This window comes from Moschus berezovskii, chromosome 12 (assembly GCF_049115385.1).
Source record: "Moschus berezovskii isolate FMDL1 chromosome 12, NW_MosBer_1.0, whole genome shotgun sequence".
Classification (NCBI taxonomy): domain Eukaryota; kingdom Metazoa; phylum Chordata; class Mammalia; order Artiodactyla; family Moschidae; genus Moschus; species Moschus berezovskii.
This window is the reverse complement of record NC_142471.1, coordinates 52275107-52286455: the sequence shown is the minus strand read 5'-3', so window position 1 is coordinate 52286455 and position 11349 is coordinate 52275107. Positions and strand designations below refer to the sequence as shown.

At 37.0% G+C, this 11349-nt stretch overlaps 1 non-coding gene across 1 annotated transcript; it reads left to right on the top strand.

Moving 5' to 3' along the window:
* The first annotated feature begins 308 nt into the window (after window positions 1-308).
* Window positions 309-381, top strand: TRNAK-CUU (transfer RNA lysine (anticodon CUU)). Its single transcript has one exon. It is a non-coding gene; the product is annotated as a tRNA-Lys (tRNA).
* The last annotated feature ends 10968 nt before the right edge of the window (window positions 382-11349 follow it).

Genomic DNA, 11349 nt, shown 5'->3' with positions numbered 1-11349 from the left:
ATCTTTATTGAATTTTTTACAATATTGCTTCTGTTTTATGTTTTGGTCTTTTGGCTACAAGGCCTGTGGGATCTAATTTCCCTGACTAAGGATCACCCCCCTGCATTAGAAGACGAAGTCTTAATCACTGGACTGTCAGGGAAGTCCCCTGTGTTAAGTATTATATCTTAAAGATATTTACCTTTACAGTAAAAAGAATAGGAGGAAAAACACTTTGGTTGTCACTGCATACTTAATATCATATGAAAAATATGCTCTTTCCCTGTCAAAAGAAAACATGCATTTGACTAGATGGTTCAGTAAGTCATGCCCAGCTAGCCCAGTCAGTAGAGCATGAGACTCTTAATCTCAGGGTCGTTGGTTCGAGCCACACGTTGGGCAACTTTTTTGCTGCCTTAGGCTTCCCTGATAGCTCAGTTGGTAAAGAATCCACCTGCAATGCATTAGATCCCAGTTCAATTCCTGGCTTGAGAAGATCAGCTGGAGAAAGGATAGCCTATCACTTGCACAAGGGCTTCCCTTGTGGCTCAGGGGGTAAAGAATCCACCTGCAATGTGGGAGACCTGGGTTTGATCCCTGGGTTAGGAAGATCCCCTGGAGAAGGGAAAGGTTACCCACTCCAGTATTCTGGCCTAAAGATTTCCATGGACTATATAGGCCATACAAATTTGTTTGCTAGGGCTGTCATTACAAAATATCACAGACTGGGTAGTCTTCACAAGACAAATTTGTTTGCTCACACTTCTGGAGGCTAGAAATCCAAGATCAAAGTGTTGGCAGATCTGGTTTCTTCAGAGGCCTCCCTCCTTGGCTGACCAATGGCTGCCTTCTCATTGTCTCCTTGCATCGCCTTTCCTCTGTGCACTTCCCTCCTGTATTTGTTCCCTAAGCTCTTCTTATAAGGATACCAGTCACACTGGATTGCATGCTAAGTCACTTCAGTTGTTCTTGACTTTTTGCGGCACCATGGACTGTTGCCCACTGGGCTTGTCTTTCCACAGGATTCTCCAGGCAAGAATACTGGAGTAGGTTCTCATGCCCTTCTCCAAGCGATCTTCCCAACCCAGGGATCAAACCTGTGTCTCTATGTCTCCTGCATTGGCAGGCAGGTTCTTTACCACTAGCACCACCTGGGAAGACCCACACTGGATTAGAGTCCACCCTAATGGCCTGATTTTAATTTAATCACTTCTTTAAAGACCCCGTTTCCAAATACAGTCACCTTCTCAGGTGTGGGGCTTAGGATATAAATATACAGAATTTTTTTTGGGGGGGGCACAATTCATCCTTAAGCAACATACTTCTCTATAGTTAATTTAAGTTGGAATATATATTTCTAATTTTTTCTCACCAGAAAAGTAGTCATCAATTCAACAAACAAAACCAGATCTTGCACTCTTGTCAAAGCCCTTCAATCTACCCATTTTTCTCAAAATACAAAGTCTTTCCTCTATCCTACAAGACTATTACATCTGCTTTCCTCAACCTCCTCTCTCTCAGAATCTACCTCCCAGTACCATATTGGCTCACTACTTCAGCACCCTCAGCCTCTGTGACAGACCTACTTCTGTATGAAATGAATTTTCCTCTCTTTCCTCCCTTCTTTCAATTATTCTTCCTTTAAATATTATCATCTCATGAGAAGATCTCTGCCTGACTTTCTAATATATGGTCTTCTATCTTGAGTGTCTGAGTGTATCCTGTGGAGGCTTGGGTCAGCAATGGCCTGCCATGGGAACAGAGTCTCTGGCTGCAGCAGACCTGAGTCACACTGCATTACCCACCATAAAGGTGCTGAGCAAATGCCCCACAAACTGCAGAACAATTATGCCAAAGAAATTACTGCACTGTTAAGAAATCCCTAGTACTCACAATAGATTTCCCAATCCAGGGATCCTGCAAAGGGACTGAGTACCCCAAAGGAATTTGATGTTGGAAGCCAGTGGGATTTGATTACAGAATTTCCACAGGACTGGGGACACAGACTCATGAAGGGTACAAACAAAACTTTGTGCACACCAGGAGCCAAGAGAAAGTAGCAGTGTCCCCACAAGAGACTGAGTCAGACTTGCCTGTGAGTGTCCAGGAGTCTCATGTGGAAGCTTGGGTCAACAGTTTGGCCTCAGGCCAAACAACAGGGACAAAACACAGCCCCAGCATCAAGTGGAAAATTGTATTAAATATTTACTGAGCATGGCCCTGCCCATCAGAACAAGACCCAGTTTTCCCCACTGTCAGTCTCTCCCATCAGGAACCTTCCATAAGACTCTTATCTTTATTCATCAGAGAGCAAACAGAATGAAAACCATAATCACAGAAAACTAACCAAACTGATCAGATGAACCAAGACTTGTCTGACTCAATGAAACTGTGAGCCATGCTATGTAGGGCTACCCAAGACGGATGTGTCATGGTGAAGAGTTCTGACAAAACATGGTCCACTGGAGAAAGGAATGGTAAACCTTTTCAGTATTCTTGCCTTGAGAACCCCATGAACAGTATGAAAAGGCAAAAAGATATGACACTGAAAGATGAACTCCCTAGGTTAGTAGGTGGCCAATATGCTGCTGGAGAAGAGTGGAGAAATAACTCCAGAAACTATGAAGAGATGGAGCCAAAACAAAAACAATGCCCAGTTGTGGATGTGACTGATGATGGAAGTAAAGTCTGATGCTGTAAAGAGCAATATTGCATAGGAACCTGGAATGTTAGGTGCATGAATCCAGGTAAATAGGAAGTGGACAAACAGGAGATGGCAAAAGTGAATATTGACATTTAGGAATCAGTGAACTAAAATGGACCAGAATGGGCAAATTTAATTCAGATGACCATTATATCTACTGCTGTGGGCAAGAATCCTTTAGAAAAAATGGGGTAGCCATCATAGTCAACAAAAGAGTCTGAAATGCAGTACTTGGATGCAATCTCAAAAATGACACAGAATGATCTCTGGTCATTTTCAAGGCAAAACATTCTACATTACAGTAATCCAAGTTTATAATCCAACCACTAACGCTGAAGACACTGAAGAAATGTCACTGAATGGTTCTGTGATGACCTATGAGACTTTCTAGAACTAACACCCAAAAAAGATGTCCTTTCCATCATAGTCTGAAATGCAAAATTAGGCGGTCAAGAGATTTCTGGTGTAATGGGAAAGTTTGGCCTTGAAGGACAAAATGAAGCAGGGCAAAGGCTAACAGAGTTTTGCCAAAAGAATGCACTGGTCATAGCAAACACCCTCTTCTAACACAAGAGATGACTCTATACGTGGACCCCACCAGATGGTCAATATCAAAGTCAGATTGATTATATTCTTTGCAGTTGAAGGTAGAGAAGCTCTATACAGTCAGCAACAATAAGACATGGAGCTGCCTGTGGCTCTGATCATGAACTCCTTATGGCAAAATTCAGACTTAAATTGAAGAAAGTAGGGGAAACCACCAGACCATCTAGGTATGACATAAGTCAAGTCCCACATGATATACAATGGAAGTGACCAATAGACTCAAGGGATCAGATCTGAGGAGACAGAGTGCCTGAAGAATTATAGAAAGAGGTTTGTGACATTGTACAGAAGGCAGTGATCAAGACCATCCCCAAGAAAAACAAATCCAAAAAGGCAACATGGTTGTCTGAGGAGGACTTACAAATAGCTGAGAAAAGAAGAGAAGCTAAAAGCAAAGGAGAAAAGGAAAGATATACACATTTGAATGTAGAGTTCCAAAGAATAGCAAGGAAAGATAAGAAAGCCTGCCTTGGTGATCAATGCAAAGAAATAGGGGAAAACAATGCAATGGGAAAAGCTAGAGATCTCTTCAAGAAAATTAGAGATACCAAGGGAACTTTTCATGCAAAGATGGACACAATAAAGGCCAGAAATGGTATGGCCATTATTAATCACAAAATATTAAGCAGAAATATTAAGAAGAGGTGCAAGAATACACAGAAGAACTATACGAAAAGGATCTTCATGACCCAGATAACTACAATGGTGTGATCACTCACCTAGAGCCAGACATCCTGGAATTCAAGGTCAAGTGGGCCTAAGGAAACATCACTATAAACAAAGCTAGAGAGGTGATGAAATTCCAGCTGAGCTATTTAAAATCCTAAAAGATGATGCTGTGAAAGTGCTGTATTCAATATATCAGCAAATTCGGAAAACCCAGCAGTGGCCACAGGACTGGAAAAGGTCAGTTTTCATTCCAATCCCAAAGAAAGACGATGCCAAAAATATTCTGACTACCACACAATTGCACTCATCTCACATGCTAGCAAAGTAATGCTCAAAATTCTCCAAGCGAGGCTTTAATAGTAAGTGAAACAAGAGCTTCCAGATGTTGCAAGCTGGATTTAGAAAAGGCAGAGGAACCAGAGGTCAAATTGCCAACATCCACTGGATCATAGAAAAAGCAAGAGAGTTCCAGAAAAGCATCTACTTCTGCTTTATTGACTGTGCCAAAGCCTTTGACTGTGTGGATCACAACAAACTGGAAAATTCTTAAAGAGATGGGAATAGCAAACCACTTGACCTGCCTCCTGAGAAATCTGTATGCAGATCAAGAAGCAACAGTTAGAAGTGGACATGGAACAACAGACTGGTTCCATATTGGGAAAGGAGTATGTCAAGGTTGTATATTGTCACCCTGCTTTTATTTAGCTTACATGCAGAGTACATTGTGAGATGAAGCACAACCTGGAATCAAGATTGCTGGGAGAAATATTAATAATCTCAGATATGCAGATGACACCACCCTTATGGCAGAAAGTGAAGAGCCTCTTGATGAAGATGAAAGAAGAGAGTGAAAAATCTGGCTTAAAAGTCAACATTCAAAATACCAAGATCATGGCATCCAATCCCATCACTTCATGGCAAATAGATGGGGAAATAATGGAAACAGTGACAGACTTTATTTTCTTGGGCTCCAAAATCACTGCAGATGGTGACTGCAGCCCTGAAATTAGACACTTGATCCTTGGAAGAAAAGCTATGACCAACCTAGACAGCATATTAAAAATCAGAGACATTACTTTGCCAACAAAGGTCCATCTAATCAAAGCTATGTGTTTTCCAGTAGTCATGTATGGATGTGAAAATTGTACCATAAAGAAATCTGAGCAGCAAAGAATTGATACTTTTGAACTGTGGTCTTAGAGAAGACTCTTGAGTCCCTTGGACTGCAAGGAGATCCAACCAGTAAATCCTAAAGGAAATCAGTTATGACTATTCATTGGAAGGACTGATGCTGTGTCTGAAACTTCAACACTTTTCCACCTAATGAGATGAACTGACTCATTGGAGAAGACCCTGATGCTGGGAAAGATTGCCAGTGGGAGGAGAAGGGGACGACAGAGGATGAGGTGGTTCGATGGCATCACCAACTCAATGGACATAAGTTTTATCAAGCTCCAGAAGTTGGTGATGGACAGGGAAGCCTGGCGTGCTGCAGTCCATGTGGTAACAGAGATTTGGACACGATTGAATGACTGAACTGATCTTGACTTTCCTTGTCTTATTTTTTTCTCTGTCACATTATCAACATATTTAATATTTTACTTAGTGATCCCGTTTATTATCTATCTCCCACAAGTACATATATTATATTTTTGTCTGTTTTATTGACCATTATATTCCCTTCATTTTAGAACACTGTCTAACAAATTGCAAATATTTAATAAGCACTGCAAATAAATGATGTTCAGTTTGGATTTATCTTCTTTCAAGCTTTATTGTTCTTATAGTGGTGAAAGGAATACAAGCAGTATATTTCAGGTCTTGGAGGCAGAGAATTAGGCAGAAACTGACTAAAAGACCTGCTAATGCTTGGTTTTGGGCTAGAGTCGTACCTATCTGAGCCTCAGGTTACTCAATGAAATTTAAAGGAACAGTGAGGTTAAATCAGTAAAATGATTAGCAGAGTTATGTTGTAATTCTAAATTCAAATCTGAACTCAGTGTTTGAATTGACTAATCAGGTCTGCTCTGGAAAGGATGGCTTTGGAGTTGTCATAAGTGCTAGATGATGTCCAGAGTCAAATACAGGCATCCCTCATTTTGTTGTGCTTCACAGATACTGTGTAGTTTAAAATTTGAAGGTTTGTGACAACTATATGTGGAATAAGTCTATTGGCTCTGTTTTTCCAATAGCATTTGCTCATTTTGTGTCTCTGTGTCATATTTTGGTAATTCTTGCAATAGTTCAAACTTTTTCATTATTATTATATTTGTTATGGTGATCTGTGATCAATGATCTCTGATATTACTATTGGAATTGTTTGGAGGTAATTGTTTTATTATGATATTCTTTACTTCAGTAATCTGAAACTCAACCTGCCATATCTACAAGGTGCACCTGTAATCTGTCTCTGTAAAGTCATACCATGTTGGTTTATTAGCTTGTTTTTCCTTTAATTGTATAAAGATCAGTTTTGAAAGCAGTTAAAGAAAACTACAACTCACGTAACTTCTTTTGGTTTCAAAGCTGAAAAACTAATTTAAAAATCATGAAAGATTCTTTACTATGTTTAATATTGTTTTTTTGATCACTTGTATTTGGTTTTATAATTCTATTTTCCATTTTTGCCCTGCCATTTCAAGTTTCTTAGAGAATTGTATGAATTGGAAGTCATCTTTAAATCAGCTTTTCTATATCCTCAATTATTACAAGTGAGAGAGGTAAAACCCACGCTAAAACTTGCCCAAAGACACAGACTAGGAATTCCTATCAGAGACTAGGAATAAATCTGAGATGCAGAAGAAAATTAACACTGTCTGCCACATGAGTTTGAGAACATAGCAGTTTTTCACTAAGGAAACCCAGGCTTGGCCAAAGTGATGTGAAATGGTCACAAGGTCACTTAACTGGAAAGGACTTCCTACCTGCAAGTCCAGTTCTTTCCTTTATTCTATTCTTAGTCTTCCCTCTTTTTACTAATGAAGGATTACAATCCTGGACTTTGGTCTCCCACTGAGAGGTACCTTGTTGCTTAATAGGGTCTTCTGGTCACAGTGAGTATGAACTAAATGGTGCTTTGTGAAGATTCCTCATGATTTAAATTGACCTGAGCTTGTGAGGCCACATTTGAATTTATAACCTAACAAAGTGCCACCATCTATTTTGACAGACCACAACTCATGCATGATCCACCCTCTCCATTCACAATGCGTACAAAATAATCATTCTTCTAAGGCTTTTTATATTTCCTGAAAGGAGTTTTCTTCCTCTTGCTTTTTCCTGAATGAGGAAGTGCTTATAATCTCACCTCTTAAATTACATTTTAAGGCCTTACAAACCATAGTAAAGGGACAGAGTCAGCACTAATTTCATAAACTATCTCTAAGGGAATTAATTACAACCTGACTTATTTTTCTTTTAGAAAGAAGTTGTAAAGGAATCCTGTAAATTTTGAAAAAGGAATAAATTCTTTCTCAAAAGGAGTGAGAACTGTAATAAAATGTTAAAATAGCACAAATTAAAGTTGACTAGAATCTCCTGTAAAATCAAACTGAGGCAAAGGGTAGTAAATATCACTCTGAAGAAAAATCATTCTTTCCAGCAATAAAGCTGATTAATATATTACATTTAAATGTATATTGTGAAAGACAATCTGAGCCAAAATACACAGAAATTGTACATGTCAAGCAACAGGATTTTGAGTCAAATTTAATATGTTATCTCAAAATTAACACTCAAAAGGAAAAAGATACTGATTTTTTTCTGAAAAGCTTATGCATACTAGAAAAATAGTTTAAGCAAGATGTTACCTCAAAAAAAGTAGGGTCACTTTATCTGTCACCATATGAAATGAAAATATAATTATTTCTTTTCAAATTTTTTATTGTGGTAAAAGTCATGTGATATAAAACATACTATATTACCATATTTAACTGTACAGTTCAGTGACAGTAAGGGCATTTACATTGCTGTGCAACTTACCATCATCCATCTCCCCAATTTTTCACCTCCCTAAACTGAAATTCCTTACCCTTTAAACACAAACTCCCCATTTCCCTTCCCCACCTCCCCAACCCCTGACCTCAGGTATCTATCAAGGCCTGTGTACTTTTTGACTCTATGAATTTCAGTATTCTAGGTACCTCGTGTGAAAGCAATCAAACAGTATTTGTCTGTACCTACTGTATATTGGACTGTATTTTAAGGTTAATACATGTCCTACGAACAGATTAGGACATATAATTTTCCTTTTTTCTCCATGTGTTATTCAGTAAGTTCTCTTTAATTACCTGGGATGTTATATGTCAATCCCAATATCCCAATTCATCCCACTCTCCACCCCTTCCCTCTCTTGGTGCTCAAACGTTTGTTCTCTATGTCTACTTTGCAAATAGATTCACCTGTACCATTTTTCAATATAACTAATTATTAGAGAAATGCAAATTAAAACTAGTTATTTTATTAATATTTTAAATTGAACATATAAATAGTGTCATATAAATATATATAAGTATATAAAGTGTCATTTCTAAACTTTCCACATGAAGCTTCTCTGTATCATAATTTCCTTTCAATCAATTAAAATGTTATTTCTTGTTTTAATAAACAAGGTATACATGATTGAAAGACTATAAAACAAGCTATATATGATTGAAAGACTTGTTACATAAATTCTATTCATATATTTCACTTTGTTCTCATTGCCACAATTAAAAATAATACATGGTTTATAATATAAATGGCATTATTTTGACAGAGGGATAGCTTAGGTATGGCATTGGGTTTTTTTCCTTTTTGCAGCTTGAGGCAGTTGTAAAATAACTTAATGTAGCTTTTTGCAACTGTGTATTCTATAGTATTTTTTTCATTTGGTGAAATTTTAACTGTTAATGTTTATTGAATTGTGCTTTGTACCATTTATTAAATAAAAATTAATAAAAAATAATACATGATAGAAGTGATTTTGAATAGTGGAAAGTGCACCAAAGAAGTTACAGAAGGATGCACTTGGCTTAGGCTAAACCCTGAAAGTAACTTAATTTTTCATTTTGTCAGGTTACAAATATATATGGCCTGTGATTCTCTCATACAGGTACACTGTAGGAAGTGAAGTGCCAGTGTGTCATTTTATGCCAAACAAAACATGAGCCAGATAATATTTTAACAACTTTAACAGAGTTTTTTAAAGTTCCAAGAATCCTTGTGTTCTACAAACTTGTACATACTCTAGCACTTTGGGGGCTATGACCAGCATTTAAAATTTTACCAGTCAGGCTTAAAATATAAGATTTAATGCAGATTATCAATGTTGCCACAATCCCTCAAGAAAAAAAAAAAATCTCTAATTTCCTTCAAAATTAATACAGGAAGAGAAAGAGATATCCCAGAGAATCTTTCAACACTTGGTAGACAAAAATACAAGACACAAGTTATGTAACCTTCAGCAAGTTCTTTGGCTAAGTTTATAACATTTGGAAACCTCTAATTTGCATGTGCTTTCTTTGGATTTTTAAGTCTGTCCAATTTTGTCTGGTTTTAGAACATCATCACTGTAGGTCAAACAACTCTTGAAATTTTGGCAAGTTCCACCAATCCACTCTGATGAGTTGAAGTTATACTTTCCCATCTATCTTCATTTTTCAAACAAAATGCATTAGTGAAAATCATAGGGAGTTATAATGAGTGAGTTAAAGATCTTTCTCTGTTTCATTTGATACTAGATTTAAAAATTTGTGATGAGGTTAGCTGTGAGTATTGGTTGGCATCCATAAAAATATTTTTTACCCTTAAGTAGGGAAAGTCTCTGACTATGGTATGATAGATCCTTCAACAAAATGTATTTTGGCAACATTATTACTTTCTAACTGTTTATTACTGTTATATTTATTTTATGTCTTTGTGTCCTGTGATGACTTAAATAAACATACATATTTTATTTCCTTTGAGGTTATCAGGAATTGTCACTAAATAGACATTTACACTAATTAGTTTATTAATAAAAAATATGTTCTTTTTGTAAACTGTTGGATAAATTGCTGAAAGTAAGAAACTGTTTTCCTCTAAAGTAAAATAAAACTACATTAATTTGTGTTTAGACATGCAGAAAGAAAATTTGGGTGTTTCATTCAATATTAAACCTGTTTTCTTACGCTACTCATTTTATTGACAATAATTGAATACTGAGAGAAGTGAAAACTTATATACTTTTTATTGATTAATTAGTCCATTATAACTTTTTGTAGCTTTAATCATATTAAATTGTCCAGCTAAACATATGCCTTTTCTAATAGCTAAAAGTATTCCTAAGGATAGATATAAGAATATTTTTTCCAGATTTGTGCATTGTTACTTTGAAATCTAAAAATACTTTGGATGTATTTTCAATAGTATTCATAGGATATTATAGTACTTGGTGTCTACTTTAGTGGACCCGTACAAAATAAGTCTAGTTTATACAAAAGTACCTATGGCTTGGAAGTGACAACATAATAATTCATAAATGTGTTCCACATATACTTTTAAAATAAGGACAGATCATCTCAATAAATCCTATGCATTTCTATTATTATTTTTCTCATCCAGGTGCTTTAGTGGGGCTTCCTATTTATTTGTGAGACTGTAGTGAACTGTAAGTCTATCCCAGAGTCCCTGGATAGTTCATCATACTCTAGATTCCTATGATTCTGTCTCTCTGAACAAAACTAACTTGTTCAGGGTGATCTTCCCTTAAGCACCCATTCTGCTGAACTCGTTAGAGGTGACATGTTACACTCATAAATAATGTACACATTTTTACAGATTTTTAAAATTAGAGCCTTCATTTGGAAGTGGGCATAAGTTTCAGACTTTTTTTCATATTGATTGGAAAGAGTTTTGAGCAGGTAAGCTAGTTTATTATTTTAGAATCATATTTTGTTATGTAGCTACTTGCCATTTAATATGCATTGATCTACTCTGGAAAGAACTGACATAAACACAATACAGAGGTTAAGATGGTTTTCCAGGATGACTTGGCTACTCTACTCAACTAATAGATGTCTGAACAACAGGAGACACCCATCACATGCTATGGACTTGGCCCACATTTATACAAGGGGTCCTCTGTTTCAGAAAGGAAAAGAATGATGCATATATGGCTGGTACTTTAAAGAAACACTGGCCTGTCTGGCCTGCCGTTTAGTGAGGTATACTGTTCAATGAGCACAGAGACTTCCAGGTAGGTACTGGTCTATTCTGATGTAAGCAGCAAATCAGCTTTTGGCCAGGCAGTTCCCAAGCAACACAAAGTTACTGGATGCCATCTCCTCCATAGAATTCGGCATGTACACAGTGAAAGAGACAGGTGGAGACGTGGAGACGCTACTAATTTCAATCTTTTAGAAATTTTGAGA